The following is a 20,743-nucleotide window of genomic DNA, read 5'->3' as shown; positions in this document are numbered from 1 at the left end:
TTACAGGCGGTCAAAACAAAATTGCGTGGGCACGCTTTATCACATAATTGTTCAAATAGTTATCAGTTCCACTTTCCAGTTCCTCTCTGTGTTAATACTGAGAATATATTGAATAGACTGAGCGGAGAATGTTTTAAACAATTCCATTTATATAAATAAAAATGAATAGCTAAAGTTTTCCTAAACATAAAACTCGAAAATTACTTGACCCATTCTGCTAATCTATTTTTCTTCAAATATCCGTTGACGTCCGCGAAAGGTTCTTATGAAAAAAAAAAAACGGAAAAACTGGTCGTAAAAAAAGCAGTAACCCTATTTTTTTAATTGGGGGCAAAACGATTTTTGCTGTTCAGCTAGTAACAAATATAAAAATATTGCAGTGTTACATCAAATAAAATTTAACTCAATTTTATTGTTACTAAAATCGATTTATATGCTTTAACGTCTTAAAATATTAATATAAAATATACCGTGTTTTTATATCTGCTTTAGCTTATAACACAACTGCTTCCCAACATCACAGAGCCGGATTTGCTGTTCAAATTTCAGCCAACCGATCGACCTGATTTGATTAATGGCTTACCAAACAGAACTTTGTTGGGCATCCCTTTACTCCCATATTTTAAATAGAACTGCATAAATCTACATACAGCTAGGTAGATACTAAAACCAATTTGCCATACAGAACTATGTACAGACGAATTCGCTGAATTCCAATTGCTGCTGTGTAACTCGGTAAATTTTTCAACTTCTTTTAATTTAATTCCAATACATTTTTTGTTTAACACTTGGATCAATAAATTACTTAAATTTATTTATACCAATGATGAGTTATTTGCATGAGTATCTATTCCAATTCTATCACCAAACTGCACACTGTGGTCAGACTTCATTCAGTGATAATTAAAGATAACCATTTGGGTAAGCTGTCACAACCAAATATTATAACTAAACATTTGCATCCAACATGAAATATAAGAATATTTTTCTGTAAAAGGGGACCCTGACTGTCATAACTTTGGAAGCTTCTAATCTTACAATATAATTTCACCATAATGATGATTGGCTGTTGTTGCAAAAGGCTGAATTGGTGATCAAACGCATACCTACTAATGACGATAGAATTCAATTATTCAAAGCCACTATTTGTAGAGTTGTTAATGATTGTGTAACAAAGACCTAAACATCTTTACATAGTTTTATGTTTATAATATTTAATTTAGAAATAAATATAGTTACTAATATATTCCTAAAAAGAAGATTGCTACCACTCTTACATCTACAATATTAAGTATAAAGTTGCCCAAATTACCTGCCTATAGTTATCCCTTACTTTTACGCTTGAAAACCTCAAAATCAAGTTTGTGGCAGAATATTTCGAGAAACCTTTACCTGCCTTCACTTTGGGTCTGAATACTGCTTGCGTCTTTGTGTATTTACGACTGTTTATTTAATTCAGGTAAAAGCTTAACTATTGAACATGAAAAATAGCTTTTGTTATATTAGTTAATGTGAATACGGTCTGGATATTAGCACAAATAATACAATACTATTTTATTTTCACTTTGTTGCATTACGTGCGTTGCAATATCTAAATTGATACGAGTAACGCCATCTGTTGTACGTTGACGGTACTATAACAGAACTCGCTCACAAAATACCAACTGACTAATAATTTTGATTCAATTGACTGAGAGAATCTAAGAAGACACCACGCCACCACGCGCGTGTATGCCACACAGACCACCAGTGTATGCCGGCTCAAGAACCCAGCGACCCGGAGGTAGTTGTCTCCGGAGATGCAGCCGGGGTAGAGGGGTTTACCCCGAGGCCCCTACCTCGCCCGCCTACACAACAAGGCGGGCAAGAAGACCTGTGATGATGATGAGAATCTAAAGAGACGAACTGAAGATTTTTATTGTCGTACTGAATATCAGTAGGTGAATAATAAATGTGAAAGTTTGTGAAGATCTATGTTTATACTATCCTATACTGTCTTATCTATACTATTGTTATAAACAAAAAAGATTTGATATTTTTTTGTTTGTTTTGATTTTAAAAATTCTTCTACTGTACTGTATGTCCAAAAAAATTAAATATCCCTACAAAAATAATTATAATGTAACAACAAAATATCAAAGTTTGCCTTTTAAAGGTAATATAAAATATTAATTTATCTTTCTATGTATCTACCCATGCGAAGCCAAAGCGGATCGCTAGTCTAAGGTAAAGGCTATTTTTATTTATTTATTTTACATATCCTGATCGATTTCTTATTAAAAATATAGCCCTACACTAGATGGAGTTATATCAAATCTATATTTGGTAGTTTGTGTGAGAGGCCTGTATATAGCAGTGAATAATATAATGCCTGAAATAATAATAATATTATATAGCTTCATAGTTGAGAGTGATACCTAAAGAGGTTCAATCTAAAAGCCCGTACTAAATCAATCACATGACTGCGCAGTTATACGAAAATTATTATGATATTTCGTATAATATTCCTTAGGCAAGGTTTTCCAAGAAGCTTCAGTTCCATGAATACTATCACTTGGGTTCGAGTTAATATATCCTCTCCACTAACTCTGTATAACTAAAAAGGTTATCGACCCATGTAACGATTCAAGCGATTTCAGAGCTATTAAGCCGAAATGGTAGCTTGGTAGTATAAAACGTCGACAGATCATCAACGAAGGCAGTGGGTCCTTCCATTACTCATCTTAAGAATGCGAAGATGCTATTCGTAATTAATCAAATTAATTACGCTCATTTCGTAGCGAAGAGGCGGGCTTCGGACTCTCGATAAACTTACAAGCTGTAGCGGAAAGGCATTATCGAATCGATATACGTGTTTATTCGTTGCAATAAAATGGTAATGGCATCTCTAACATCGCACTAGATGAATGGGCATTTAATATTAGTCAATTTAAAGTTATTGCGTTTGGTAAAACTAAAGTTGCTGTTATATCCGAAAGCTATTGTTGTACAATTGAACAATCCCGTAACTGAATTTTTATTATGAATTATAACTTGGAATTTTTTTGAACAATAGATGCACTTGTGAAAGGTTCATTTGTTTGTGTAGCTATATTGGTCAACTATCTGTCTATCTACCTGCTCTACTTCCCATCGTTATTGCATTTCATTTGTAACTTATTACTTTACAGTATACAGTCTTAGCTTGCTGAGGTATTGGGACTGCTTCCTACGGGAAAATTAAAATGTGATAATAATTTTTACTTTAAATATCCTTATAATTTCCTCACAGTTAAAGTTCTCTGTTATTGTTTAGATTAATTTATAACATACTAAGATCTAAAATAAGGGTTTTTTTTTCGAGAGCATAATAATTGCAACAAAAATATTTTCTATAATTCACTCTTCACTTAGACCAAACAAAACGGTGCCGCCTACCAACGACGAATGTAGCGGAAATATCATTTTGACAAGTGCGAATTTTTTCTGGTCTCACACTTTCTGTGCCTCTCTGGCGCCATCTAGTGAATGTTGCACATTCCGAACATAAGTATTTTCTGACGCCGATTTATTTATTCCAATTAATTTGTACGCTGTTTACGAGTAGAAATGTATTTTGTAATATTATTAATATACAGAGGTAATCTAAATAATGTGTTTGTAAATTGCTACTGACATTACATGCTTGCAATTGTTATTTAGTTAAATGCATTAGAAAATTATATTTCAAACAAAAACATAATTTATTATAGCACAGTTGTGGAAATGAAAAGGTCAAATTCCTCGTAATCACGTTTTACATATTTGTAACCGATAACAACATATTAAAACATTACAAAATACTAACATTCACTACTAAATACACGCGTAAAACGTCTAGAATGTTCGACGATGCAACGTCAAAGTATTCGCCGAGAGGCAGCAATGTAATTAGTTGTAAACTTCGTTATATTATTAGCTATACACGAAGAAGTAGGTAAACGAATTAGATAATACTGGGTCATGTCTACGGTAGTCACATATGTTGTAAAATGTGTTGAGTACATAAATATTCCCGTGATATGACCTACTTTTAGGGCTAGCTTCGATCTAAGACTGTTTATATGCTCACGACTAGATTCTCTGATGGGTTAATCAGAGGCACTGTCGACTGTGGTCATTGTAGTGAAAGTAACATTTTGCTTGTATATTTTATTATAATTTATGTTATATTAATTTATATTATCGATTTAAAAAGTATAGAATTTAAGATGAAGAAAATTTTAAAATTTATTTCCATTCATCATCATCATCATCATTTTAGCCATTATCTGTCCACTACTAGACATAGGCTTAGGTTTCCTTTCTTTCTATTAGGTACCACTTACAAAATACCACCCTTTCCCCTCCAAACTCTTGAAAATCAACTTACATAATTTTTCTATGTTTATTTAAAAGATAAAAAACAGTTACTCTTAAATGAAATATAACTTACAATAAAAAATTTAAATCCGAGATCGACTTATGCAACTCGTTTGATGTTCTCACGCATTGACATCACAATAGCAAAAACGCAAATTAAGTTTGTTCACAATAGAAGCTCGATTTAAGTTTACACTATTTTCAACGTTGACAAGTAAAAAATAGTATGAGTTTAAATCAAGTATCCATGACTGAGAAACCGTTAAACCATTACAACACTACTCTATTATTTGACCCCAAGAGTTTCGGTGAGAAGAATCCACTAAGGGTTCTAGCCCTATTTGTCTATGATTAAATTTCTCACGATCAGGTGCCTTTCTATTTTCAAACCCGAACAATAGGACCTCGGGACCCCGACCTGTCCTTATAAGAATTTAAAATCTTAAAGAAAGAACGATTTTACGGTTGCGACTATAACGCGTAACGGTTTTAATAAACATTGTTTAGTATTTATGACTTTTGTTTGTTGCAAAACTTTTAATGTACTTTTTAGAGTATTTTGATCTTTTATTATCTTGCTATTACTTATTTAAACTTTAGAATCCATTTCAATTTTTTTTATGAATAAAAGTTGATAATTTTTTTACAATTAAATACTATGCCGTCATCATCATCACCATTATCTCGGGCATTATCTGTCCACTGCTGAACATAGGTCACTCTCTATTTTTGGCAGTAGTTGCCACGAATGACATGCGAGTTGGCAACCACAGTTAGGCTTTGGTGATGTTTAAAGAGCGATATTGCTGCCCATCCTTCAACAATCAACTTTAAAACGTCAACGGTTACAGGTTTCTTTCAACATAACATTGTTAAAATACACATTTACGGTTAAAAAAAAGTCTTTTAACGTTTTCAATTACTGAAATTTCCACGTAAAAGCGTTACGTGAAGTAATTTGTGTAATATTCATTGGTTATATTGTTAACAAAGCAATACTAAAATACTTCAAAGATCTTAAGCGCTTAAAATAGATATTTCGTAAATCAGTAACTGGCTCAAAATCACCAAGGTGCAGAATCGACTTTGCAAGCAATTTATTGTCTTAAATCTCGACTTTATTGAGAAAAGAAAATTAATAAAATAATATAACTAACCTGTTTTGTGTTTACATGAAATCATATAATTTATTGAAGAAGTAAACTTCAAATTAAATCAGTATAAATGCAGAGAAAGTCCTTTCGGGAACGCGTCCTAATGTATAATCTTCAACGGCCAGTCAAAAATATTAATAAAAAATTTAAGATATTTAACGTAGAGCATGTATCAGGAGTTCGTCAATTCGTGAACGTGCCTATTACATGTAATTATTGATGAAATTCTTTTTTTACTATACAATTTGAAATCGTCATTTCGTGAACGATAATTCTATAATGACTGTTGCGTTCTCAGAATGATAATTATTATTTCCAAAGGCGATTTACTCACATGTTTCTATTAATTTATTTTTGCTTTATACATAATTACAGAGTAATGGAGACTCCTGATAAAGAAAAAAAAAAAAGGATAAACTACAAAAAAACTATTTTTTTTTAGAAAAAAAAAACGTTTATTACATTACATAACTTTCATTCTGTTTATGTAACGTTATTAAATTATAAAAGTTTTGAAATTTTGATTTTTTTCTTAAATTTTATGCACGATTATAACTTATTTAATATTGTGACGTATTTTACTTGTATTGTAGAAGATTTTGTATGTATTTTCTTCATTATTGCTTATAAAATTTAGATTACATAATATACTCAAATTATTAAACAATGCTTAAGTTATGTTTTTAGCGTTGTTTTTGTTCATTTTATCAACCTTAGAAAAACGTTCCCAAATCGATGGGTTTCTATAAGATATTGACTAAACAGTAATATTACAAAAAAAGTATAGAGTTATGCTGCCCTGTTAAAATTTATTAATATACAAATTTTGTAACAGTATAAACTAAGAAATGTCATTACAACTTGATGTTTTTTGTCATTAAACCTAACTTGAAATTTGCAGCCTTAGTGATTTTGATCCAACTAAACGATCAAAGAGATCATCCATTACATTTTCTTGTTTGTATATAATTAACAAAACTGTGGTCCTTTGGACCCTAGTTTCTATCCTTTTGTATGTGACTAGCGGTGCGCATCGCCAAGACACGAATTATTTATCGAACATGTCCCATGTCTTATGGAAATCAATGTCCTAAATATGTATTCATCGTGTTTCTGGGAACCTTTTAAGAACCGAATAACATTCGGTCGATTCTTTCCACCATTAAAATATGGAAGTACTTATCTGACAAAACCGTTTTATTCTATTTGTAAAACGAAAATCCTTTTTCTATCAATTATATTTATTTCAGAGTTGTAAAAGCTTTAATTATCATCATATTAGTCGTAAACTGTTTACTGCTAACATATATCCCTTAGGGGGTTTTGATATATAGTTAAAATATATAGTGAAAAAAATTTAATATATAGGTTAAATCTGAAATCATAAACATCTCCTACTAATGAAATTAAATCAAGAAATATATATTTAAAAAAGACAAAATATTTTAGTTCTTGTTAACAGCTTGACTCGCTGTGTTAGTATGGGAGGTTTTTGTAGTTTTTGACCCATGTTTTTTTTTGAGAAAATTGTCCAATTTTACTGATTTCGATTTCACCCTGTAGGTACTTACGACATAACAGTCCGCATTGTAAAATCCTTCCTTTGCGTGTTTCATAACGGATAACATTCTAAATTCATTGTTATTTCATTCTCACATAACACTTCTCCGTTTACCCTCTCTTGTACCATCACACAATATCTTTTAATGTTGTATAATTAGTAACCGCAGCAATGTGTATTTATTATATATCTACAATTATTTATTGAACCTATATAGTAGTATAATAGACGCAGGTGGCTCATGGACCGGGGAGACCTATGTCCAGCAGTGGACGGATAATGGTTGAAATGATGATGACGATCCTATAATAATGGGAGGACCTGGTAACCTGTGACACAGGTTCTTCAAATATCAAGTTAAAGCCCCAGTTTTCCACAAATATAGATTATGTTTTTAAAATTTAAGACTACTAAGTTTTGTTACGATTTAAAACATTTTAGAGAACTAAATAAACATTATTGTTATTATAATTAGTACTGCATGATAAAAGTTCACTTTAACACTGCGACTGGTCTACGACAAAAGTTATGTTCCCCAAAATACATAGGTATGTCGTTACAGTTGAAACTCTCATGGCGCCTTTACGTTTACTTCGGATTTATCAGGTCGTAAGGAAATGCGTGTGGTTACGACCGACCCAGCGTCTAGCACCCCATAAGGCGGTGCCATAAATAAGGTAAAATTTAACAGTATCACCGTGTCGTGGCTGGCAGTTGTAAAATTAAATTGACGAACCACCCTACAACCGGAGATATGTGCGGTAATAGCAGTTGGTTAACGTAAATGTGTTTAATGTTTTTCTCTATGTATCTAAACATCTGTATATAGAAATCCCGTATTACAAAGTTCGTTCACACTAATCTCTGCAACCGGTTCAACCGATTTTTATAATATTTTGTAAATGTATATTTTTCTAATTTCAGTTTTATTCTAATAAGAAAAATACACACTGGGAACTACTTTTATTAGATTAGCTAGTATCTTATACGAGTATGTAACGAGTTTCAAGCTATAGAGCTCGTATTGCATTTTTTTTTTCTTATATTGTTTTTGATTTTATTTAAAACAGATCTTGGTGTAACCTAATTTTTGTCTCATGATATAGTTTTATTAGTCCTTATTAGAGTAAGTAGAATAGTGTACAATTGTATTAAAAAATTGATAAAGATTCAAATCTTACATATTCAAAAGGAGAATTTTCTTAAACTATATGTTATTAAACTTTTTTTATGACATAGAGGAGGTAAACAAGCATGCGACACACCCGATAGTATAAGCACCTTCGAGTTCAGAGAAATTACAGGTGTTTTATCGACTTTATCTTTGCGAAAAATGTTGTGAGCCATTTATTATATAATAATAAACGCTATGTTTTAAATTTTACACACAACTTGAATTTTACTAATACCATCATATAAATCCTTAGTATTGTTTCCCTAATTTGCATATTATTCAATATTAAAAGTGAAGGAAATTGCCTCATCATCATTAGTACGCGCCGAAACGCAATACGTCGTTACATATAATTAAGTGCTTTCAATTTTTTAAACGTTACCATAATATATAAACATGCCGCAGGCGTTCGGCACACGTTTGATCCGTGCTTTGTTTTTTCTCGTCGTCTTCAATATAATAACGCAACCCCGTAATCATAAAGTAAAAGAGAAAGAAAAATTAATCCCAACTCCCGTTCTACAGGGGAAGTATTCTAATCTAAATGTAGATGAATTTGGGTAAATTGTGAACGCAATTTCGACGTTGCAAGGTCGATGTAGCCTTGTTTAATCAGATTATTTCTAATATTTCGCTATAAGTTATTTAATTGTTGCGTTTAGTGTTTTTTTTTTTTTTATTTATTTATTTAAATTTGTACGTTTATATTTAAAAATATTCTTTATAGTACTGAATTATGCTTATGATACTTAAAATAACAACAGCTGTAGGCCCACCTGATGGAAAACGGTAACCCGTGTCTGTAAACATGAATCATACCATGGGCATCACTGAATACACTATGATTCCCATGGTATCCCTCATGCATATGCATGCGTGAGAGAGGACTATAGTATTATTACGCCTCCTATAATTTTACATGAAAATGGTCGAAAATAAAATTTTCCTTACGATGTAAACGTAATGACTTTAATATCTTTATAGAAATCTTTTTATTGCCTAATAATAACCTTGTTGATAATAAATATAAAAACTAATAACTTCATTATACCAGCCTTGTATATAATACTTACAAGCCCATGAATCCGTTCAAAATAATTGAATACACGGAAACTGGTCATAATAACAAAACTTTGTCATATACTCGCAATTCCCTGTAAACCCCATAACGGATACAGTAAAGAACTTGCTCCGTTTAATGTGGAAAATATTTTTAATTTTGTCCGAACCCTTGTACAGCTAATGGAGCGTAACTTGAGTTTTGTAATGAAAACGTAACGTAAATTAACGCGTTTGTTTACGTCCATCACGCCTTAATCGTGCGTGGGGTGTAATAGGGGGGCGTATTATTCGGACACAGTGTTATCAGAAAGATTATTAACGAAGTGGATTACGTCTGAGCATCCTAAAAGTGTGTCGTAACTTCTAAGTCGAATTGCTTTTATCTGATCCACAGTTTGATTTCTTGTATATTTATTTAATCCTGTTTTATTTGTGAACGTAAAGGGATGATTCGTGTATTATAAATAAAGTAATATAGCCGTTAGGACATTATATTATAATTTATATTATATATATATATATATATATATATATATATATATATATATATATATATATATATATATATATATATATATATTACATTTGATTATTTCTTCTTATTCCTAAAAACAACAAACCTCTCGTAACCTATTTTAGCTATTGAACTGTTTTGTCTCTTTCTTTTATATTAAATTCTCAGTTCTAAAAAGTGACAAAAAACAGTAGTTATGTTGGTTTTAGTTTTTATGAATAGGGGGGTATGTATTTTATTATTGTTACGTTCGTCGTAAAGAGTCGTTTTACGCAAAAGAGGTGTTAAAAAGTTTTAAAGCTTACCTGCATAACAAAAAAAGGTTATTGTTACATTTTATCTATTCTTATAACAGCACAATTGTAGTTACAAGACAATAATATTTAAATGTGAAATTTACTTTGTTTGTTTACCACCTTAACAACTTAGCCAGTTACTGAAATTTTTTTTTATGGGTGAAAATGGAATGGTAGCCCGCCTGCACTAACGGGATATTCTGGCGGAGCACCAGTGAAGGGTGATCAATGATAATGAAAATAAGGAATAAGGAATTAACCATGATAGCGTCCAGGGAGAACCGCGAGGAGGTCGACCTAGCAGGGTATATTGCTAGCAATGGGATTCTTAATCTCCATTACTAACAATCCCTTTCCCCCAAAAGTCACTGAAATTCGCTATACAGATACAATATGGGATGGAGAAGGCTATAAGGCTACGATTATCTCGATCAGTAGAGATATCCCGGTCGTGCGGGCAAAGTTACGGATAAAAGCTAGTATTTGAATAAAATTCGGGATTTTGTTGATTTGAGTTTAAAATTTCGTGAATTTGTAAATTATTAATGTCACACTTATTTTAGATATAATATTTTAAATGTTCGTTACATATAGACTGTTACATTTTCGAATATGGTAACCATTAGTTGTTTTCAGACCATTTTAGATTACAGTATGAGTGCTATACAGATGCATGTCGTGTAGATAATTTTTTTTCGGCGATGACGTAATAATCTGCGACAAATTGGACCTGTTATTTTGAGCTAGATATTGCACGTGACCTGGATACATATACGACCGGGATAAAAAATAACGACATGTTACGTTATTTTGTACCACATGTATTTATTTAACTAAACTTTATTTAACCAATAAAACGTGGCGGGCATGATGCTCATGACTTGCTTAACGAGTCAACCTGTAGAAAGTGCAGAGATACTCGAAAACAATTTAGTATTAAAAAAATACATTCCATGACAATTGGTTGAGACGTTAAGGACAAGTTGTAACAAATAGATTTTTTTTTACATTTATAACAAGGCCCCAAACCGTTGACTGTCTGGTTTACAAGCACGCTTGATGACACTTGGTGCAACCGTCAAGTCATTCACACTAATTTTCATTATAATCACCATAAGAGTTACTTGTACTTTTCGTGTAAGATCATGTAGTTTTTTATAGCTGAATACATTACGCACTTTGCTTGTATATCTCATAAGGTGTAGACGCACAAAACTTATCAATTGCTTGTTTGCCAAGCAACTACATAGTTTAGAAAACTTATATTAGTAATTGACGTCGAAATGTTGTTGATTTATTTTTTTGTTTACAATAGTATCTCCAATCCACGTCTTTATATCTATTTATAATATTAATAAGTAGTTTTTTAAATGCCTAAAAAAATAGCGCAAAATAAATTTCCGTGACATCCTATAATTTTCCGGATCCTTCAAACGCACCGTGAGAAAGCACTTGGTAAGCCAACATAGTGCGACCAACTGTTGAGGGGAAAACATCCCCTTGTCGGTTGTACGCATTCATAGACCGTATTGTCTCTATGGTAATTTAGAATGCTGACATTATAAACAAAAATTATTTACATCCCCGATCATTAATCACATTTTCGTGTTAAATTAATGGGCTCAATATAATTACTCGACAAAAATACATAATATCCGAATTGTAAACTGAATGTAAAGCTTAGATATCGTAATAGGAATGGAAACGTTCGACCCTGAATCGTAACTCCCTCGATTCGATAACAATCTCATTTACGAGCCCCGAGCGGATTACATCAGCTGTAATATACCATTCTGTCCAAATTTTGACTTCATTCCGACGCCAATTCTTACTAATAATAAAGCAGGGTTAAATCGAAACCATTAGCACCCTTTTAACGGAGCGTTTCACCTGTTAAAATAATAATAATACGAGGCGAAATAAAAACACATTAACTTCCTTACAAAGGAGTGTTCTGTCAGTAAAACTGAACATTTATTCCAAAGAAAGAAGCATCAAAAACGACAAATATGTACCTAGTCTAAATGTATTTTTAGAAGGTGTTACTGATATTGTTATCATTTTATATAATCCTTACTAATATTATAAATGGTAAAGTGAGTTTGTTTGTTTGTTACCTATTAGCGTTTTAATGGCTTAACTAATTGCTATAAAATTTGGTATACACGTATTGTATGGGATGAAGAAGGTTATAGGTTACTTTTTATCTCGGTCAGTGAATATATTTCAATCCTGCGGATAAAAGATAAATTATAATTGCTTCTTTATTTAATCTGAGTTTCTAAGGATGTTTATTTTTTAATACCGCGTGAATTTTTAACGAATTTCAATGATATTTAGAACGCAGGGACAATATCCTTGATGGATACATTATTTTTATTGTGACATACACAAGTAAAGTCGTGAGATACAGATAATAGAAAAAAAAAATTAAACCGTGTAACATACATAAAAATCCTAAGTATAATTGAAAACCATCTATTTTAATTTTGAATAAACACGAAAATAATATTGCATAGAGACCACGGCTCGATTTACGTCAAAACAGGCGTGCCTAGATGTTCCGTCACGTCGCAGATGCAAGATAAAACGTGGCAGTATTTAAATCATGCCCCGTAAACCACAGTAACAACACGTCCAATTCAAGAAGAACTCTCACGGCGGCGCTTGTAGTGACACTGCTTAGTTTCTATAAACGCAGACAACTAACTCCGTGCCTGTCCGTAGACCTACTTAAATTGGTCGTCTAACCGACGGAACGTTTACGGAGTTCATTAATTACTTTTTTAAAGTTAAGGAAAAGGAGTGAGTTATGCAGCGCTTGTCTCTTATTTCTACTGGTTGTTGGAAACATAAAATTATTGCAGAAAATGTTTTCTTTAGAAATTGTTACTTATACGCTTAAATTTTGCATCGAAATGCTTGCAGTAATTGTGTTCCTAACAGACATAAAATAATCTAAGTGTAAATTTTCCATGAACGTATTTACTACAATAGAAATCCAAATAAACTGTCTTAACTGATATTATAAATAACGAAATTGACTTTGTTTGTTATGCGTTCACGTCCAAACTGATGCAACATTTCTTATTTTAATTTAATGTTAAGTTTTTGTTTCATTCACTTATCGAAATTTCGTAAAAAAATGTATTTATTTATTTAACACTCTATTGCATCAATATTACATGAATTGTTGAGTATTTACAATAAGTATCGTATAGTACAAGAGGCGGTCTTATTGCTAAGCAATCTCTTCAATTTTCATGGTAGGTAGGCAGGTGGAGGACTATAAACAACATCGTTCCCTTCTCATTTGTCAGTGTAACAACGTTTTATATACGTAGTTATTTTCGACAACAACCACCCGTTTTAATCAAAACTTTTACGTATACATTTCGTATATATATTACCTAAACTTAATTGTGTTCTCTATATTTTAGTTCTGTTTAATTAAACACGCATTAGCGCTACACTGTTTTTAGACAACTACTGAGGAAAACAATTGGCGAATATACTAACGAGATTCGAGATTGTGATCAGTTTTTATATAGCTTCACTTTGCAATGGGGAATGTTAGTATAAATACAGGAGTTCTTAATTTAAAAATGGCGCGCAAACTATGGCTGGCACAGAGTATATAAATTAAAATTATAAAAATAACTTGTAGAGAAATTAGATCCTCGCTGAAAGAAACAACTAATTTTGTATTTACTCTGTATACTACAAGATCTTATTACTCTTCTTATATAAAAAGTAAAATGCCTTCGTATGTAGGTATAGATTATAATCTAATATACAGATATAGCCGGGAGATATGAACAACAAACAAACCTATTAATATGTGTCTGACACATTCGTACCCGCTCCATTGTTTTGGGGTAGGCAGGGACCACAATGCGGCCCACACCTTTGCTTCTTCAATATTGATAATAATAATATCCTCAACAGATACACAAACATCCTCGCTTCTAACAAAACACATAAGACACTCCCATAAGACCTTCTCACCAGAATAGCAATTTAGACTTACCCTAATAGAAGTTTTTCAATTCTCCATAAGATTCCGGAGATAAGCGGGTGGGACTCCCTTTATCCCATATATTATCAAGTCGCACCGTTTTCTACGCCATTTGCGCGCCTCACTCGAGTTAACATCGATTTTAATTTGTACCCATTCGCAAATCGAGATATCGGATTGTATTCGAAACCACCTCGTGTGATATTCGCTTCAGTAATACGATTCGTTCGGTCTACTTGATACGTGATTTTTCGTAAGGATTTCATCTTCGTATATTCTTATCAGATAGTAGTATTTCAAGTATAACCGTTTTATTTTAAACTGAAATTATTAATACAAAGACTTATTAAAGAAAAATCTAGTATATACATTTTGTTACGATAATAAGAACAATCGTCATCATCATCAACATTGTGACAACCCAATAAAAAATAGATAGATAGATACTCTTTATTGTTTCCTCCAAAAGATTACAACAGTAAACTTATTCTAGATATAAACAATTACAAGAAATAATCACAAACACACAATTATATTTATATATTTATGTACATATATTTCTATATACAAATAACAAATGTAATAAGTAGATTTAATGTTACACGCAGTGTCAAGTGTTGATTGCATAGTAAATATATGAGGATCAAATGGTATTATTTTGGCAGTATTTTCATTGAAAGTATTTATTATTTGTTATGGGTATTGTTTTTATAAGGGCCTATGCCATTGTTGATAACGTTTGATCGATTTATAGTTTGTTAATATCTTTTTTAAATGTGTATACTTTTTTGAAACCCACTTTTACTTAATAAATATTGAGATATAGATGCTATCTATATGCATCAATATCTCCTAAAAAATGAACTAAATGTCATAGATTTTAAGATACTATTTAGAGAAAATATAATAGTAATATAAACCAATTCAATTAAATAATGCAACGTTTAGCGCCACCTACTACTTTATTTTAGTAAAGTTTCTGATTAATTTGTCAAAGTTCGTTTACACTACTCTTTTATATTTTATTCACTATAATCTTAATCTAATAACAAGGTCTGAGCCGCCGGCTAGTTACGGCCTGTCATGCAAAACACCAAATAGGCCGTGTCTAAAAATAGTAGCCGATAGTTGGTAGCAACAAGTGTGGCCCATTTGTTTGCCCCTTGCCAATGCCACTGTTTACAAAGGGTGTGCCTTATTTGGCTGAAAGCATTAGTCAATATGTACATAATTAGGTTGAGAGGTCAGGAACCAACGTAATTGCTAATAATTTTATATGTGGATCAATAATTTTGATAGTCCTTCATATTTTTTGTGCGTCTTGAAATGGCGAATAAGATGGAATGTGGTAACTGCGGACCATACATCATCAGCCGCACCATAGATAACAGAATACACTATGATTTATGGTGCCCGACATGCGTTGCCGTTCCTGAGGACAAAGGTGTTACGCCTCCGTACCCAGATATTTCGCTCCCCACCCTTCTAATCGACTTATTGATCCTCATGCTTTAATTTTTGTTTTCCCGGAATAGCCTGAGTTATTTGCCCCAAATGTTCATTGTTTATTTTCTCATAAACATAATACAAGTGAGGGAGGTATCCTAAATTTTAGGTTAGTTGACAAATTGTTTTGATTTTAACTTTAAAAGAGCCATTAAAATTTGACACAAAGCGTAGGAAGTATAATGACCTTACTTCTTAGGATTAACAACATGTGGCTATTATATGTACTTATATCCTAAAAAATATTATAAATGAGAATGTGAATTTACTTGTTTGTTCCTTACCTCTTTGCGCAGCAACACCTTATCTATCAGTATGAAATTTTTTATATATATATATATATATATATATATATGACAGAGATGGGCATAAGCTACTTTATATCTCCGTCAGTAAACACATCCTGGTCACCGGTCCTGGTATATATGTGTATAATTTTCGACCATTATCATATTATTATTTAAGTCTATCTTTATGTCAATAGAGCCTTCATTTACGTCTTTTCAATTGGAATTAAAAGAACATTTTTCTATCAATTCGTATACCTTATTCCTTAAGAGTACTTTAACTTTTCCTCTAAAATTTTCTGCACCACTAAATAAGGTGTATGATGCTTTAACGTATTTCACTTTTCGTCTAAGCTGTTACAACTCACCAAAGGCGTTTCCAGAGGAAAATTGCATAGAATAAATACGCACGGTGAATGTAAATCGACCCAGATATCTAAATATATACAGTTTTATAACCTATTTCCGATCTGCTCGTGTTTATATTTGTTAAAATATAAATATACTGTATTACTATCTTATATTAATTTACGTAAGAATATAATTTAGGACAGCGTAAAACGGAGTAAAACGGTCTGTCTAATTTATTGAGTGAGCTGCATGAGGAAGTTCCAAGTTGCACAGAGAACTGTGTTTAAAGTTACTTTGCATGATTAAATTAGATCACACTCTGTAGACACGTGGCAAATGGATACACCCATAGATACATTTTCGTTATGGCATGCGTTGTCAAGAACAAGATCAAGATACAGGACATTGCTGTCTCGTTCTACCTTATGCGATAACGTATTTATTCATTTGCAACTAGTCTAAACAGACTGGATAGCCTAAAAAGAACCTTGATAAAGGGCTAGTAAGCTGAAATCGCAATGACCCTACCACATGCGTAGATAATCCGATAATCAGTGAGAAAGAAAAATTCTCCAGTGACGACCACGAGCAGGCTAGTATACTGCAAAGATGAGCAACAGCCGATAACTATTGTAGACAATTCAGTGCTGTTTCTTATAACAGTATATTTGGACGTTGAATGTAGAAAGTAAACATTTGAAATTATGATAATATAAGACAAAACAGTCTCCATAGTGCTAGTTTGGAATACTATAATATACAATGTATTTATATTGTAGGTACTGTATAACACTATAATTTTTTTATATTCGTATATGTATCTCGTAGAGAATAGACCCTTACGCATTAGATTAATTGCTACTAATTTAGTAATTCCTCGTTCGTGCCGCCTCTAATTTTGTTTTGTATCACAATAGAAAAAGCGAATTACCTACCTCATCTCGCGAGGGTAACTACGAAATTCATTCGAAGTTTGAAAAGAAACTAATGTTGTTTAAAGTTAACAAAGAACGTGATACGACAGAAAACGAAACTTCGACCAACAGATAAATCGAACAACATCCATTTTATGTACACGAACTTTCAACTATATTGATACATACTCGTATAAATAAACAATATGTATATATACTAATACTGTAAATAGGTAAGATTTGATTGTTTATTTATAATGTATTAAATAAAAAATCACTCAACTGATATTAAAAATTGTTTCACCTATAGAAAGCCACATTATCAGCAAATAACATAAGCTACACATTATTTTTGAAAATTCTGTCTATCTGTGTCTTAGATATTATACTCCTTGGTATTCATTTTTAGCCAATTGTATGAAAATAGATAGTAATATTATATGTATGTAATAATTTTGTTTTGTTTTGGTTTTAATGATAGACGAACTTTTGTCGACTGTCACCAATAGTGCAAATATTGTACCGAACATAAATTACATGTTTATCAACAATATTTACAATTACCGAGTAGTCAAATTTGAATTAACACAAAGTTTTAGTGTTTGGTGGAACTCACGGGGATCTTTTTTATCGGTGTAGTTTTTTTTATCTTTTATGTAATGGTGGTGGTGGCAATGTTTATTTTTATTTTTATAATAGCAACGATCTTAGAAAATTGGAGCTCTTTGCCCTATTTTAAAATACCAAAAAGCGCTCTGTTCACTGAAGTGAGTTATCAAGTTACTGAAAATCGTTCCGTCGCAAAGTTTTAGACTTCCAACCATATTTTAAGCTTGAAAATAAAATATTTAAACGGAGTCGCGTGTAATTGAAATTTAATATAATAATTTATACAGGAACATTTTTAACTTATAAAATATGATTTAGATCAGTGTTAAATCCTGTTAAGTCGCATCCTTTTATTTACTTAGAATATCGATAAAAATACTTGCTACAAACATAAAACACTGAAATATAAACCCGTTTGGGGTTTATCTGTCACTGTCCGGATACATTTTCTCACGCAGTCTCTTATTTGATAAATATTTTACGTTTTATTTTCTTTTTTCATAGACTTTATAATTTTTTATGTTTTTGTAAATTATCATATATTATTCTTTATTATACAATAATATTTTGTACAAATGGCGAAATTAATGCCGTATGGCATTCTTTTAGGTAACCATTAGGACAACAGAATGATATTGAAATACATTTTTCCCCAATCACGCATATAAGTGGAAATGTGACAAATATTTAGAGCCTGTCGTATTAACTTGTCAGCTGGAGCCGGCGTGTTATTATGGAAAGATCAAAAACATTTACATCGTCTTTTAAAAAAAAAAAAAAAAAACAGTTTTACCGCTAGAATACTTTTTGGGAGATAAAGAAAGAAAAAAATACAGATTACAAAGTTAAAAATATCTTTCTCAATGTTTCGTGATCACTTTTGAATATGTTAACGATAATTTGGAAAAAGAAACTGTTTCTTGTGATTTCTTTCTTTTAATTACTTTTAATAACTATCTAAAACTATAGTAGAATCATATTAAAAAAAATGTTCAAAAAAGTTTTTATGTAATTTTACTTAAAATTTACTTTGAATTCCAATGGATGTATGTGTGCTCGTGAAATTTACAAAAAAGCAATATATCAAATATCACAAATATATGTTATATACGTTATTCACTCAAATATAATACAACGTGAATATACTCTTACATAACACTTACAAGTTGAAATCAAAGTAGTATATTTAGTTAGGATTGGTGCCTTATTTCCGAAAAGTCTTTATAATATCTACTACTATCAAAAAAACTGGGATCCGATCCCTTTCATGTCCTATCCGATTGTGCGTTATTTGGACGACGAATTTCGATTGTTTGCAAGCTTTCAACTTGTCCGCACTGTTAGTACTGTGATCCAATATTGGTTCAAACATTCAAACAAAGGTCAAGGATAACATGATTGCGTCGGTCTCTAAAGTTCTATGGAGTGGATCAGACGGCATCACAATTTATAACAGACTTATAAAATTTCGTTCCGCAAAAAATCCACCTTCAACATTTACTTTCAAAAGGATTTTTTTTTTTAGAATTTGCGATGAATTTGCGTAACATTAACATTACGCAAAAAATCATACGATCGATTTGATAAGTTCCTTTTTGGAAAATGAGTATAAAAGAAATAATTTTGTGTATTATTAGAAATATTATTATTATAATTTGAAATTTAGTTCCACAAAAGAAAAGCAGTGATGTCAACTGTAGTAAAATTAATTGGAACTACTGTGGGAATAAACCTTGTCGTTTGCAAAAAGAATTATCGAGTTTAATCGTAGATTAAAAATATCGCGTAACATACACGTAAAAAATTACATCCGAAATGATTAACTCTATGAGATTCCTTAATAATGGTTTTAAAACTGATAAAATAATGTAAATACATTATCAAACAAAAATATAATATTTTATCCAACTTATTAAGTCTCTTTGAAGGAGACATATTTTTCCGTAACTGAATTGGAAAAAACATTAGGTGATATAAAGAGTAAATCCTTTTGCCAACAGCGAAACGGGGCTATAACTGATGTATTGAAGCGGCAAACGGTACAAAGCTATCGCAGCCGACTAGCCTATGGCGATAGGAATATTTCCACGTACTCACTTATTCCTATTTTACCTTTTCTTTTAAGTGCCAAAGAATAGCTAACGGAGCTTGGCTGACTGCCAGAGGCGAGCCTTTTGCACTGGTTAATGCCAATCTTCCAGTAACTATCTCTCTGAATCTATTTGGTTCTTCATGACAACGCAGGGCGACTTTTCAGATTTAACCCTTGGGTAAATAATATTGAATTTTACGTCAAAGCTGTTAATTAGGTTCTTAACCAACTTTAAAAAAGGAGGGCAGTGTGATTAGCGTATGTTTATTTATGAAATTTGTAGTTTGATATGCATGATAAATGAAAGTAACTTTTAAAATTGCTTACAAACTGTTGAGAATTTGAGATAATGAATTAAGCATTACTCTTTAAGGTTCGAATTGCTAATTTTAATAAATTTTAGAATGTTTGCTCAAAATTTTTCTTTTATGTTACAGGTAAGTTCCAGTCAAATTTTTCCATCTCCATTCCATCCAGTCAAATTGAAGGTGTTCAAAGTATGTATCAACATCGTTCAATCTTAATTATCGTAAAAACCATTAGTGGTAAATTACATGTCCCCCCCCCCCCTCTCGTATGACAACCTCGAAATAAAAAGATAGTGGGACCTTGAATTTTACTTTATCATGGGTTACATGAAATCTTATATATCAATATTATAGTAACTGTAACTTACGAGTTTACTCTTTTTGAGATTTAAGGCAGGTATCCGATACGTTAATCTAGCTAAACGGAGCTTAGTATACGAATTAAAATATATAGTAGACTACACTCAAACGAAGTCGCATCTCTGACATAACTAGTATACATTGAAACGTATCTTCT

General features: G+C 31.6%; 1 protein-coding gene across 10 annotated transcripts in view; it reads left to right on the top strand.

Moving 5' to 3' along the window:
* The window catches only part of LOC113512138 (brain tumor protein), a 588,229-nt gene that overhangs the window by 513,238 nt on the left and 54,248 nt on the right, over positions 1-20,743 (top strand). Inside the window, exon 4 of one of the 10 annotated variants that reach the window (XR_008252717.1) lies at positions 20,356-20,501. The exons of the other annotated variants lie outside the window; for them this stretch is intronic. The gene's annotated coding sequence lies outside the window, so the exon portion shown is untranslated. Of the gene's footprint in view, positions 1-20,355; positions 20,502-20,743 lie in introns of those variants that run through there. 10 annotated transcript variants of the gene reach the window in all.

Source organism: Galleria mellonella, unplaced genomic scaffold (genome assembly GCF_026898425.1).
Source record: "Galleria mellonella isolate WM207_F2 unplaced genomic scaffold, CSIRO_AGI_GalMel_v1 utg184, whole genome shotgun sequence".
NCBI classification, from domain to species: Eukaryota; Metazoa; Arthropoda; class Insecta; order Lepidoptera; family Pyralidae; genus Galleria; species Galleria mellonella.
This window is presented reverse-complemented; position numbering and strand designations above follow the sequence as displayed.